General features: G+C 41.6%; 1 long non-coding RNA gene across 1 annotated transcript in view; it reads right to left on the bottom strand.

The window, feature by feature from the left end:
• LOC122459734 overlaps positions 1-12,856 on the bottom strand; it is a 28,100-nt gene that overhangs the window by 5,471 nt on the left and 9,773 nt on the right. Inside the window, exon 2 of the long non-coding RNA XR_006280602.1 lies at positions 9,660-9,807. This is a non-coding gene — a long non-coding RNA (uncharacterized LOC122459734). The remainder of the gene's footprint in view (positions 1-9,659; positions 9,808-12,856) is intronic.

Below are 12,856 nucleotides of genomic sequence, written 5' to 3'. Positions count from 1 at the left end.
TTGCAACAGAAGTCTCTAGGGGTTCTGCAATAGATGAGGTATGATTTCCTCTCACTATCCTGAATCCACTGGGCTTTTCTATGGGTTCTCCTTTGGGATCCTAATAAGAAATAAAAAAAGGAGTACTTGTGGCACCTTAGAGACTAACAAATTTATTTGAGCTTAAGCTTTCGTGAGCTACAGCTCACTTCATCGGATGCATTCGGTGGAAAATACAGTGGGGAGATTTATGTACACACACACAGAACATGAAACAATGGGTTTTATCATACACACTGTAAGGAAAGTGATCACTTAAGATGAGCTATTACCAGCAGGAGCAGGGGGGAAGGAGGAAAACTTTTCATGGTGACAAGCAAGGTGGGCCATTTCCAGCAGTTAACAAGAATGTCTGAGGAACAGTGGAGGTTGGGGGTGGGGGTGGAGGGGAGAAATAACATGGGGAAATAATTTTACTTTGTGTAATGACTCATCCACTCCCAGTCTCTATTCAAGCCTAAGTTAATTGTATCCAGTTTGCAAATTAATTCCAATTCAGCAGTCTCTCGCTGGAGTCTGTTTTTGAAGTTTTTTTGTTGAAGGATAGCCATTCTCAGGTCTGTAATCGAGTGACCGGAGAGATTGAAGTGTTCTCCGACTGGTTTTTTGAATGTTATAATTCTTGATGTCAGATTTGTGTCCATTTATTCTTTTACGTAGAGACTGTCCAGTTTGACCAATGTACATGGCAGAGGGGCATTGCTGGCACATGATGGCATATATCACATTGGTAGATGTGCAGGTGAACAAGCCTCTGATAGTGTGGCTGATGTGATTAGGCCCTATGATGGTGTCCCCTGAATAGATATGTGGACGGAGTTGTCAACGGGCTTTGTTGCAAGGATAGGTTCCTGGATTAGTGGTTCTGTTGTGTGGTGTGTGGTTGCTGGTGAGTATTTGCTTCAGGTTGGGGGGCTGTCTGTAAGCAAGGACTGGCCTGTCTCCCAAGATCTGTGAGAGTGATGGATCATCCTTCAGGATAGGTTGTAGATCCTTGATGATGCATTGGAGAGGTTTTATAGGGGGCTGAAGGTGATGGCTAGTGGCATTCTGTTATTTTCTTTGTTGGGCCTGTCCTGTAGTAGGTGACTTCTGGGTACTCTTCTGGCTCTGTCAATCTGTTTCTTCACTTCAGCAGGTGGATATTGTAGTTGTAAGAATGCATGATAGAGATCTTGTAGGTGTTTTTCTCTGTCTGAGGGTTGGAGTAAATGCGGTTATATCGTAGAGCTTGGCTGTAGACAATGGATCGTGTGGTGTGATCTGGATGAAAGCTAGAGGCATGTAGGTAGGAATAGCGGTCAGTAGGCTTCTGATATAGGATGGTGTTTATGTGACCATCGCTTATTAGCACCGTAGTGTCCAGGAAGTGGATCTCTTGTATGGACTGGTCCAGGCTGAGGTTGATAGTGGGATGGAAATTGTTGAAATCATGGTGGAATTCCTCAAGGGCTTCTTTTCCATGGGTCCAGATGATGAAGATGTCATCAATGTAGCGCAAATAGAGTAGGGGCATTAGGGGACGAGAGCTGAGGAAGCGTTGTTCTAAGTCAGCCATAAAAATGTTGGCATACTGTGGGGCCATGCGGGTACCCATCACAGTGCTGCTGATTTGAAGGTATACAGTGTCCCCAAATGTGAAATAGTTATGGGTGAGGACAAAGTCACAAAGTTCAGCCACCAGGTTAGCCGTGACATTATCGGGGATACTGTTCCTGACGGCTTGTAGTCCATCTGTGTGTGGAATGTTGGTGTAGAGGGCTTCTACATCCATAGTGGCTAGGATGGTGTTTTTAGGAAGATCACCAATGGATTGTAGTTTCCTCAGGAAGTCAGTGGTGTCTCGAAGATAGCTGGGAGTGCTGGTAACGTAGGGCCTGAGGAGGGAGTCTACATAGCCAGACAATCCTGCTGTCAGGGTACCAATGCCTGAGATGATGGGGCGTCCAGGATTTCCAGGTTTATGGATCTTGGGTAGCAGATAGAATACCCCAGGTCAGGGTTCCAGGGGTGTGTCTGTGCGGATTTGTTCTTGTGCTTTTTCAGGGAGTTTCTTGAGCAAATGCTGTAGTTTCTCTTGGTAACCTTCAGTGGGATCAGAGGGTAATGGCTTGTAGAAAGTGGTGTTGGAGAGCTGCCTAGTAGCCTCTTGTTCATAATCCGACCTATTCATGATGATGACAGCACCTTCTTTGTCGAGCCTTTTTGATTATGATGTCAGAGTTGTTTCTGAGGCTGTGGATGGCACCGCTGCTACTCTGAAACCTGTAATAAGAAATATTTTTCTATGGTGTTGCTCAAAACTAATTCATTGACATCGCATGGCTAATGGATGAGGCCAACATTAGAAAAATAGAGTAGAAAAATTGTAATCATAACCCAACATTTCCTTCTTTCTGCCATTACACCATCTTGCCTTTATTGAGAACTAAGGAAATATACTTCCACTGTGTCTCTGCAAAATACAGGTTAGAGAACTCTCCAAGAACTTGCCTTAAATGATAAAGATACTAGAATTTCTTTCAGACTTGGGAGGCAGGCCAGCCCTGGCTTACAGAGTGCCCCCCCCCCAACCTGAAGCAAATACTCACCAGCAACTACACACCACACCACAGAATCACTAACCGAGGAACCAATCCCTGTAACAAACCTCATTGCCTACTCTGTCCCCCTATCTATTCTAGCAACACCATCAGAGGACCCAACCACATAAGCCACACCATCAGGGACTCATTCACCTGCACATCTACTAAATGTGATATATGCCACCATGTGCCAGCAATGCCCCTCTGCCATGTACATTGACCAAACTGGACAGTCTCTACGTAAAAGAATAAATGGACACAAATCAGACGTCAGGAATGGTAACATACAAAGCCAGTAGGAGAATACTTCAATCTCCCTGGACATTCCATAACAGATTTAAAAGTAGCCATACTTCAACAAAAAAACTTCAAAAACAGACTTCAAAGAGAAACTGCAGAACTAAAATTCATTTGCAAATTTAACACCATTAATTTGGGCTTGAATAGGGACTGGGAGTGGCTGGCTCACTACAAAAGCAACTTTCCCTCTCTTGGTATTGACACCTCCTCATCAATTATTCAGAGTGGACCCCATCCACCCTGACTGAATTGGCCCTGTCAACACTGGTTCACCACTTGTAAGGTAACTCCCTTCTCTTCATGTATAATAATGCCTGCATCTGTAATTTTCACTCCATACATCTGAAGAAGTGAATTTTTTACCCACAAAAGCTTATGCCCAAATAAATCTGTTAGTCTTTAAGGTGCCACCGGACTCGTTGTTTTTGTGGATACAGACTAACACAGCTACCCCCGATATTATAATTTCTTTATGTCAGTTATAATAGTTACATTATTTTTTCCTTATTAGTTATAAAAGGAATATTTTGGCTAGATTTTCAAACAGGAGTTCAACTTCCATTTAGGCACGAAAATAAGTGGCCTGATTTTTGAAAGAGCTCAGAAAGCTGGGTACAGAGATCTTTGGAAAAATCAGGTCAGAAGAGTCACTATGGGAGTTGCTGGGTGCTAAGCACTTTTGAAAAATCTTGCTACTATTTGGGGTACTTGGAAATCCCACTCGTGTATAAATAATAAATCTCCTAAAGAGCAGTTGTACAGAGCTTGAAAAATACATTGGATAAATCAGATAGTTACTGATGGTGGTGATCAGCAAAATTAACCTTGGTTGGTCCTAGTTTTATAAGAAGGCAAACACATATATGGAGTACCATGACAGATTGCATAGATTTATAGATCCTAAGGTCAAAAAGGACCTTTAGTCTGATTGTTGAAGGTCAGTATGTAGCTCATTGCATTCTTGTGGTACAAAACATGCATTAGTTTGTAAGATCACCACCAACTATCCAAGACCTAGATGCTGGGGGTGAATTCAGTATCAGATGACAGCATTAACAAATTAAACTGATTTTTTTCCTTTAAGTTTGCCCCTTTAAAATGATTTTTTTTTTTGGTAAAGATAACAGCTTGTGTTTAATATATCTCATGAATGACACTGATGGACTGAATCATGCTGTGTTTGATGATGACAGGGTGTGCTAATGAGCATTCACTGCACCTACAAAGTGACTTTCATCTAAAGATCGCCGAGTGCTGTGCTAACATGAATTAAGACCCACAAACACCCTGGGAGGTATGAAAATATCAATTGCCCTATTTCACAGATGGGTTAACTGTTGCATAGAGCTAGTTTATGGTGGATCTAAAACTAGAACTGGGAAGTCATAAGGTATGTTTATCCTGAAGGAAAAAAAAAAGTGTGTTCTTAACTTAGGTGAACTAACTCCTGTTAGCTAACTTGGATTAAAACAGCAGTGAAGAGATGGCAACTTGGCTTTTCATTTGGGTTAACAGCTTGAGTTCAAGCATATACAGCAGCCTAAGGTTGAACTCAAGCTGCTAATCAGGGTTAAAAGCAGAGTTGCTGGCTCTTTACTGTTATTTTCACTTAAGTTGGTTATGTAAGAACAGAAAAACGGCCATATTGGGTCAGACCAATGATCCATGTAGCCTAGTATCCTCTCTCTGACAGTGGCCAGTGCCAGGTGCTTCAGAGGGAATGAACAGGACAGGGCAATTTTGAGTGACCCATCCCTAGTTATCCAGTCTCGGCTTCTGGCAGTTAGCTATTCTGAGTTAGGAGCACACCTTTGTTTTGCAGTGTAGATATATCCATGAAGTCATTTGCCTCCTTAAGAACTAGACCACATTCCCTCATCATGAGACATTATTTAATGCAATGCAATGGAATCATTTTAGTTTGATGTGTGAGGCATGTCATTCCAAGCTTTAGCAGCCTTATTAAATGCATATTTGGAGTCTGCAGGCATCCTTTTATTGACGTATCACTTAAATCAGCCTCTGGACTAGATGACTAATATACCGCCAACATTTTAAAAAGGCTCCAGAGGTGATTCTGGGAAGTACAGGCCAGTAAGCCTATCTTCAGCACTGGGAAAATTGGATGAAACTATATTAAAGAACAGAATTATCAGACACATAGATTAAACACAGTATGTTAGGAAAGAGTCAACACAGCTTTTGTAAAGGGAAATCATGCCTCACCAATCTATGAGAATTCTTTGAGGGGGTCAACAAGCATGTGGACAAGGACAATCCAGTAGATATGGTGTACTTGGACTTTGAGAAGGCCTTTGACAAGGTCCCACACTAAAAGCTCGTAAGCAGTCATGGGATAAGAGGAAGTTCCTCTCATGGATCAGTAATTGGTTAAAAGATAGGAAACAAAGGATAGGAATAAATGGTCAATTTTCACAATGGAAAGAAGTAAATAATGTGTTTCCCCTAGAATCTGGGACCTGTACTGCTTAACATATTCATAAGTGACCTGGAAAAAAGGGTAAACAGTGAGCTGGCAAAATTTGTGGACAATACAAAATTACTCAAAATAGTTCAGTCCAAAGCTGAGTGTGAAGAGTTACAAAGGGATCTCATAAAATTGGGTGATGGAGTGACAAAATGGCAGATGAAATTCAATGTAGATGAGTGCAAAGTAACACGCCCTGAAAAAAATTATCTCAAGTATACGTACAGAATGATGGGGTCTAAATAAGCCGTTACCAATCTGGAAAGCAAGCTCGGAGTCTTTGCAGTTAGTTCTCTGAAAACATCCGCTCAATGTGCCGGGGCAGTCACAAAAGTGAAAAGAATGTTAGGAACTATTAGGAAAGAAGACAGAAAATATCATAATGCCACTATATAAATCCACAATAAACCTACAGCTTGAATACTGTGTGCTGTTTTGGTTGCCCCATCTCAAAAAAATATATATTAGTCATACCAATAACTATCAATATAAATAGCATTTTCCAAAACATTAACAATTTATCAAAAACACTTGTAAAAACCAGTAACACATTACCAAAACACATTTACAACATAACCTGGGGTTATGTATGCCCTAATTTATCTTCAACTTGCCTCTGAATTGTGTCACTTTACTTTACTCATATTTTACCAGGCCTCCCTTGACAATTGTCAAAGAAATAGATTTTGGGGCCTACTTACATATCAACAATTCTATAACATAAGCAAGCATCCTCTCTGTAGGCTACAGATAATGAGAGCCATATAAGCACCTAGACAAAGATAGAGTGAGATAGTGGTTTAAAGATAGGTGTCATACAGAAGATACCACAACCTCAGGCCTCCACTAATAGCCTCCGATAATTACATGCATTGAACATGAGCAACAGAGCATATTCTACAGAGGTGCTGAAGAAAATTAGGAGAATGTGCAAAAAATCAATGTAAACAAACAATCACTCTTTTAAAGTTCCCAAATGTGTGCTAGGCATTTAGCAGAGAAATATAAATAATATTTGTTTTATGTATTGGCATCTTTTTGATGCGCTGACTTTTTTTTTTTAATTGATTTGCAATTCTTCATGCCACAAGCTGGATAAATAAATATGGTTCTTATCTTTTTAAAAAACTGGATTTCAGGAAATGTGACCCTTTGGCAAACCATATACATACAAACCATGATCGGAGCAATATTGCCTGTGAATTGTACAGACAGAAAGCCTTTGATGAAATAGCCAAAAGATGTGAAAGTTCCTTTACTGTTCTGCTTTTTATGCCCCTTCAATGCAATGTGGTAAAGCTTTATATGTCTATGCAAAGTTCCCTTTCCCTCCTCCCCCACTCGATCGTGAAGAAAAAAATACGAGATTAGCTTTCTGCTCATCCAGCAACTAAGTGTGCAGCCCACAAAATGGCACACTGATGAGCTCAGCATAAAATTGGTCCTAGCCACAAAATTCAGATCCAGCCGCAAAGTCTGAGGAATGTTTAGATCCAGGTTTTTGGCTTGGCGCCAGCTGCAATATATTTCTATAGTGCCTTCCATCCCCAGGAGCCCACCAAAGTGCTTAAAAAATGAACACGATATCCATACTCTAAATAAGGATCCTATTTATTTAAATGGGAACTGCTGGAGGCTCAGAACCCTTTTAAAAGCCAGCTGACAGAGGCACTAATTCAGTATAGTGCTTAAACACATACTTAAGTCAACCCTTTAATTTTAAGCATGTGCCTAAACCCCCTTGATTTCATGTGTCTGTATAACTGACTGCAGTGGGACTTGCTGAATTAGAGCTTTGTTCAATAGCCTATATCAGGATTTAGGAATCTGACTTTAAGTTCCTATCTGTGAAAATCTTGACCTTCAATTATTGGAGATCTCCCTTAGGTTGTACTATAGTAGTTGTAGATCCTTTGTCCTCTTTAATATAATGTCTCCTAGTGCAAAGTAGCTCCGCACAGGGCCCAGTGTCTATACAGCACCGTCAAGCCCTAAATAATCACCAGTATTTCAAGAAATGACTTACCATTTGTTTCTGAATAGCTGAAATTTAATATTCTCATTTGAGGGTTTAGCGATAATCCATTGATAAGGGGAACACCACACCAGAGCTCCCAAAGGTGACTCAGCCACCAGTGGATCATATTCCAGCTGGATGGCAACTTTTGTCTCTCTCTGTTGCTGTTCCATTATTAAAACTCTTGAAGCAAAACAGAGATGTTCTATGAATCTGCCTCTTAAGGAACTCTCTAAATAAATTTACTGAATAGGCTTTTGTGCCAGACTTATTTCCAAGTTTTATCTCCCAGAGGGAGTCCAAGTTCTTCGTTCCACTTTTTCCTCAATAAGGATCAGAGTGGCAGAGAGCCGGTATCAATTAGCAACATTGGCCACCAAAGTGTAGGCAGATAAATTCCACCAGAGGAGTGGTGTTGTGCTCAGACATGGTTCTAACAAAATGTATCATTTTCAAACAGAATGAGAGACTGAACTCTTGTTTTGTTTTTTGTTTGTGTTTGGTGGAAGGCGAATGAAGTAATTGCTCCTGTCTTGGTTAAGTCTAGAATGTACCTGATAAGTAGCTCCTAGAGGCTGTTACTTGAAGCTTTTTTCCCCCTTCTGCAGTGTGAATTGTCCCACAAAGGGAGTTGAAGGGAAGATAAACTAGGTTTGTCATGTTTATCACTCTTTGTAGGACAACCACAAGGAAATGAAGACGGGACAGATTCTGATGGTAACTAGCCAGATTACAGGCCAGGAACATCAGAGAGAAGAGAACCTCCTAGAGATACAACCAATTCACAGGCCCCAAAAGCACACATCCTTTACTCCTTCCACATGCTAACCCTCCTGTGGACAGCCATCTGCAATTATATCTCACAAGCACTGGACAACCCCTTACTCCTTCTGTTAGGTTCTGCCTGCTCAGCCTTGATAAGGATGGAGGGGGACCATCCAGTCTTAAAGAATGTATCCTCACAGCTCTTAGTTATACATTAGGAAGGTACAGCTCCACATCTTCCCCCAGTCTGAGAGTCTAAATCAAATTTAATATCTACCTTCAAAACTGAAAAAATCACCCTCTCTAGAATAAGCAGGGTGGATTTGTTCTCCCAGTCCCAGAAGATGCTGCAAGGCATTTTCATGTCACCAAAACCCCTATATGATCCCTTTTTACTGCTTGTTCTCACCTCACAGCCTCATCGGTCTTCACTGGGAAGCAGGCTGAGAAAGAAAGGGAGTTCCTTCTCCTTTTCTGTCTCTCACTATTCCTGCTTTTTGCTCTTCCTCTTCCTCCACAGTTTCCAATCCAGACAACTCAATACGATGTTAGTTGAACAGGGTTAACTTGCACCCCAACACAATTATACACTCACTTATAGAAATTGTATTGACTTCCCAGATAATAAAAACTTTAGGTCAAACTGAGACTCTAAAATGTTTCCTTTGAAACTCCCCTGCCTACTGCTGCTGGCTTATATCAACTGGTGTCTTTCTAGAGATTTTGTCCAATATGCTCGTCCCATTTGCGTCAACAGTGTGCTCTTGTTGCCAAGAAGGCTAAAGGCATATTGGGCTGCATTAGTAGGAGCATTGCCAGCAGATCGAGGGAAGTGACTATTCCCCCTCTATTCAACACTGGTGAGGTGACATCTGGAGTATTGCGCTCAGTTTTGGGGCCCCCACTACAGAAAGGACGTGGACAAATTAGAGAGAGTCCAGCAGAGGGCAACAAAAATGATTAGGGGGCTGGGGCACATGACTTATGAGAAGAGGCTGAGGGAATTGAGCTTATTTAGTCTGCAGAAGAGAAAAGCAAGGGGGAATTTGACAGCAGCCTTCAACTACTTGAAGGAGGGTTCCAAAGAGGATGGAGTTCAGCTGTTCTCAGTGGTGGCAGATGACAGAACAAGGAGCAATGGTCTCAAGTTGTAGTGGGGGAGGTCTAGATTGTATATTAGGAAACACTATTTCACTAGGAGGGTGGTGAAGTACTGGAATGGGTTACCTAGGGAGGTGGTGGAGGAATCTCCATCCTTAGAGGGTTTTAAGGCCTCGCTGGGATGATTTAGTTGGGGCTGGTCCTGCTTTGAGCAGGGGTTGGACTAGATGGCCTCCTGAGGTCTTTTCCAACCCTAATCTTCTATGATATCATTTTGGGGAGAGGAGGAAGGGGGAAACACCACCAAAATCTCCCCCTCCAACAAAACTGTCTCTTAACAAACACACTAGTAAATACACTTTACCTGAGTACAGAAAATGGAGTTCCTCCAAATGTTGATGACCATGGACATTTTCAGACTATGGTGCATACATTACAGCTCTCAGCCTCCGTAAGCAATCCAGCCATCACTGACCCAATCAGTCAAAAGAAACTCCTTGCCCAGTAGCACTCTAAAAACAAACACAGGTATTTCAAGTTAGGGCAAATGCGAAACTCCAAGGCAACTGATGGATTCTAATATCTGATATATCTTCTAATATTCTATCCCGATAGGGAAATTAACTTCATAATCAAATTTAATCCCCATCTCTCGGGAATAATGGTCTTGCACAGATGTAACTGAGGGCACCATTTGGGCAGCAAAATCTTTATTGCTGGAGATGATACACAAGCCAGGAAGAACCCAGCTTGACTTTCAGTCCTAAAGGCGAGTTTTAAGAGTTTTAGAAAAAACAGCTTTTAATTGGTGAACTGGTCATATTTAACGTGGAATCAGTGAGACATAATAAACTTTGGACCCCACAATGGCACAGTTCAGAACAGAACTGCATTTTAAGGTCAAATAGAGAGAAGGATGGTTTCATGGTTAAGACACTAGCCTAAGGCTCAGGACAGAGATCCAAGTTCAGTGCTTGACTCTGCCACAGATTCTTTGTGTGACCTTGGGCAAGTCAGTTAGCCTCTCTGTGCCCTGCTTCCCCAGCTGTATACGGGGTGCAATCACATTGCTAAATCACCCAGGTCTTGTGAGGATAAAGTTAGTTTGTAAGTTATTTAGATACTAAAGTGATGGAGGGCACTTCTGAGCCAAATCTGTGCTGCACTGAGATAGCAGGAGAGGCATGTGCTTTGGGAATGATTTTTGAGCCAAACCTACCATTCCTCCTCATGGTAGCCAAGCCCCGTGATAGGAGCTGGGTCCAGAAAAACCACTTTCCAGGAGAGGAAAGTTGCCTTGACCTTCAGAACAACTCCACTTCCTTCTGCCGAATGTGCTGAGTTGCCCGAAGTCTATATCCTGCCCAACCAGTGACATGGGTAGATCACAGACTCTACCTGGGAATGGCCCACACCTCTGTTGGCATGACTTAGAAAGACAAGTAGTATCCACATAGCTTATCACCACTCTTCCGTAGGAGTGGAAGGTGTCCAGCACTTAGCAAGACTAGGTCCCAACAAGGACCATATTTATTTTTACACTGGTTTTTTACAACTCTTTGTATTTTTAATTTTTGCAAGGAGGAGGGTAAGCACCAGCAGTACTGATGGAGAACTTTGTTCCACAGAGGAAGAACTAGCAACATGGAAGAGGAACATATGCTAGAGTAGGATTAATGTTCAAATGAATCCCCTATTGTGAGTTAACAGGTTTCAGAGTAGCAGCCCTGATAGTCTGTATTCGCAAAAAGAACAGGAGTACTTGTGGCACCTTAGAGACTAACAAATTTATTTGAGCATAAGCTTTCGTGAGCTACAGCTCACTTCATCATGAGTTAAGTTGTAAGTTTTTCTTTAAGCGATGAATCAGCATAATAATCCATCTGTAACATTAGATGTGTCTGCTTGTATTACAGCAAAGGGCCATCTGCCCATTGGAATAAACGTTCAAAATGCTGCTGGGACCACAGCGATGGTCTCTTAATGAAAGGCGGTCAGCAATTAGCCCTTCAAGGAATCATACCCATGGGGTTCTGTAGCATGGATGGTCTCCAAACCTGCACTCAACAAGTGTTGGATATTTTTTTTAACTGTCTATGGGAGGCTCTCTGTGTGAGGGGGGGTTGTTTTTTTAAGGGGGAGGGAATATGTTCCAATTCCTGCAACAGCAGGAGCCAACTCAAGTTGTAATCAACATATGGCCATTGTAAGCTGGGTAGCCATGAATCAGAAGGGCAAACTACTCATCATTTCCAGAATGCCCCTCTGAATCACAGCCACCTGCTTAGGAGGCCAGGCTGCAGCAAAGCCACTGGCCACGTGATTCCATCTGTTTAATCAGTGTGCTATAGATTTGGAGAAGCTGACTAACTTTGCCTCTATCTATTTTCTTTTCTCTCTTTTTTTTTTTTCTCTAATTGGAGTTTGCTTTATGCCGAGATCCTCAGCCGAAAGGGCGGACACCACAGAGACAATGGAGCACAACTAGGCCAGAGCTGGAGTTCGTTAAACTGAAAGCGGCTTTCTTCCCTTGCTAAAGCTGAACTGCTTAAAGGGAACAGATGAAGCAAGTATCCAATTGCATCATGGAAGTGGGGGAAAGCCTCAGCCTGTGTTGTTAACTGGGCTCTCCTGAAAGCAGCGTTTTGCAGCCCTGAAAGGAAGATCAAACGTACATAGCACATTCCCTCGAGTAAGAAACTGTCATACAGCTTCCTTCTTTCAGGGGAAAAAATATCCGTCCCAACCATCAACCCTCTGTGCTAGTTTGCGTTAGGATATATTGAACTGAGTGAGCAGCCCAAATGAAATCAAAAATAAAAGTGGACCATGAACACATGCATAAAATCCATTTCAATGATGTTCTGGTTCTTGTGGCACCTTAGAGACTAACAAATTTATTAGAGCATAAGCTTTCGTGAGCTACAGCTCACTTTATCGGATGCATTCGATGAAGTGAGCTGTAGCTCATGAAAGCTTATGCTCTAATAAATTTGTTAGTCTCTAAGGTGCCACAAGTACTCCTTTTCTTTTTGCGAATACAGACTAACACGGCTGCTACTCTGAAATCTGAGTTCTGGTTCTTGTTTCACAAAGCAACAGCAACCAGAATATTCAAAGTTGAGGCTGACGTATGGTTTCCTAATTCAAGTCACACAACCTTATTATGCAAAAATTTAGTTTCTTTTCTAATTAATTCCTGTTTTACTTTTTCTTTAAAAAATAGTGGCTCTAAAACAAATATTTACTTGAGAGATCTGAACAGCTTTTACCAGCCAGTTAAGGTGTACTAGGAAACACATGATGTTGCCAATAGACTAAAATGTCTCCAGAGGAATTAGGTAAATATTTAGATAGGTGCTTACAACATGCATGAAAAATCACTGGTAAAATTCTTTAACAACAAGGGTTAATGAAAGCCTTAAGAGTTTTCATATTCCTTTGCTGAAGAAATAGATGGGGATGGGTGGAGAGAGAAAATAGATATCAAAATAAATGACAAGTTAAAAAGCATTCGCTCTGAATCAGGCAAAACAGGGACTTGAAGGGGAATAAGCTATA

This window comes from Dermochelys coriacea, chromosome 4 (genome assembly GCF_009764565.3).
Source record: "Dermochelys coriacea isolate rDerCor1 chromosome 4, rDerCor1.pri.v4, whole genome shotgun sequence".
In the NCBI taxonomy this organism is placed as follows: Eukaryota; Metazoa; Chordata; order Testudines; family Dermochelyidae; genus Dermochelys; species Dermochelys coriacea.
This window is presented reverse-complemented; position numbering and strand designations above follow the sequence as displayed.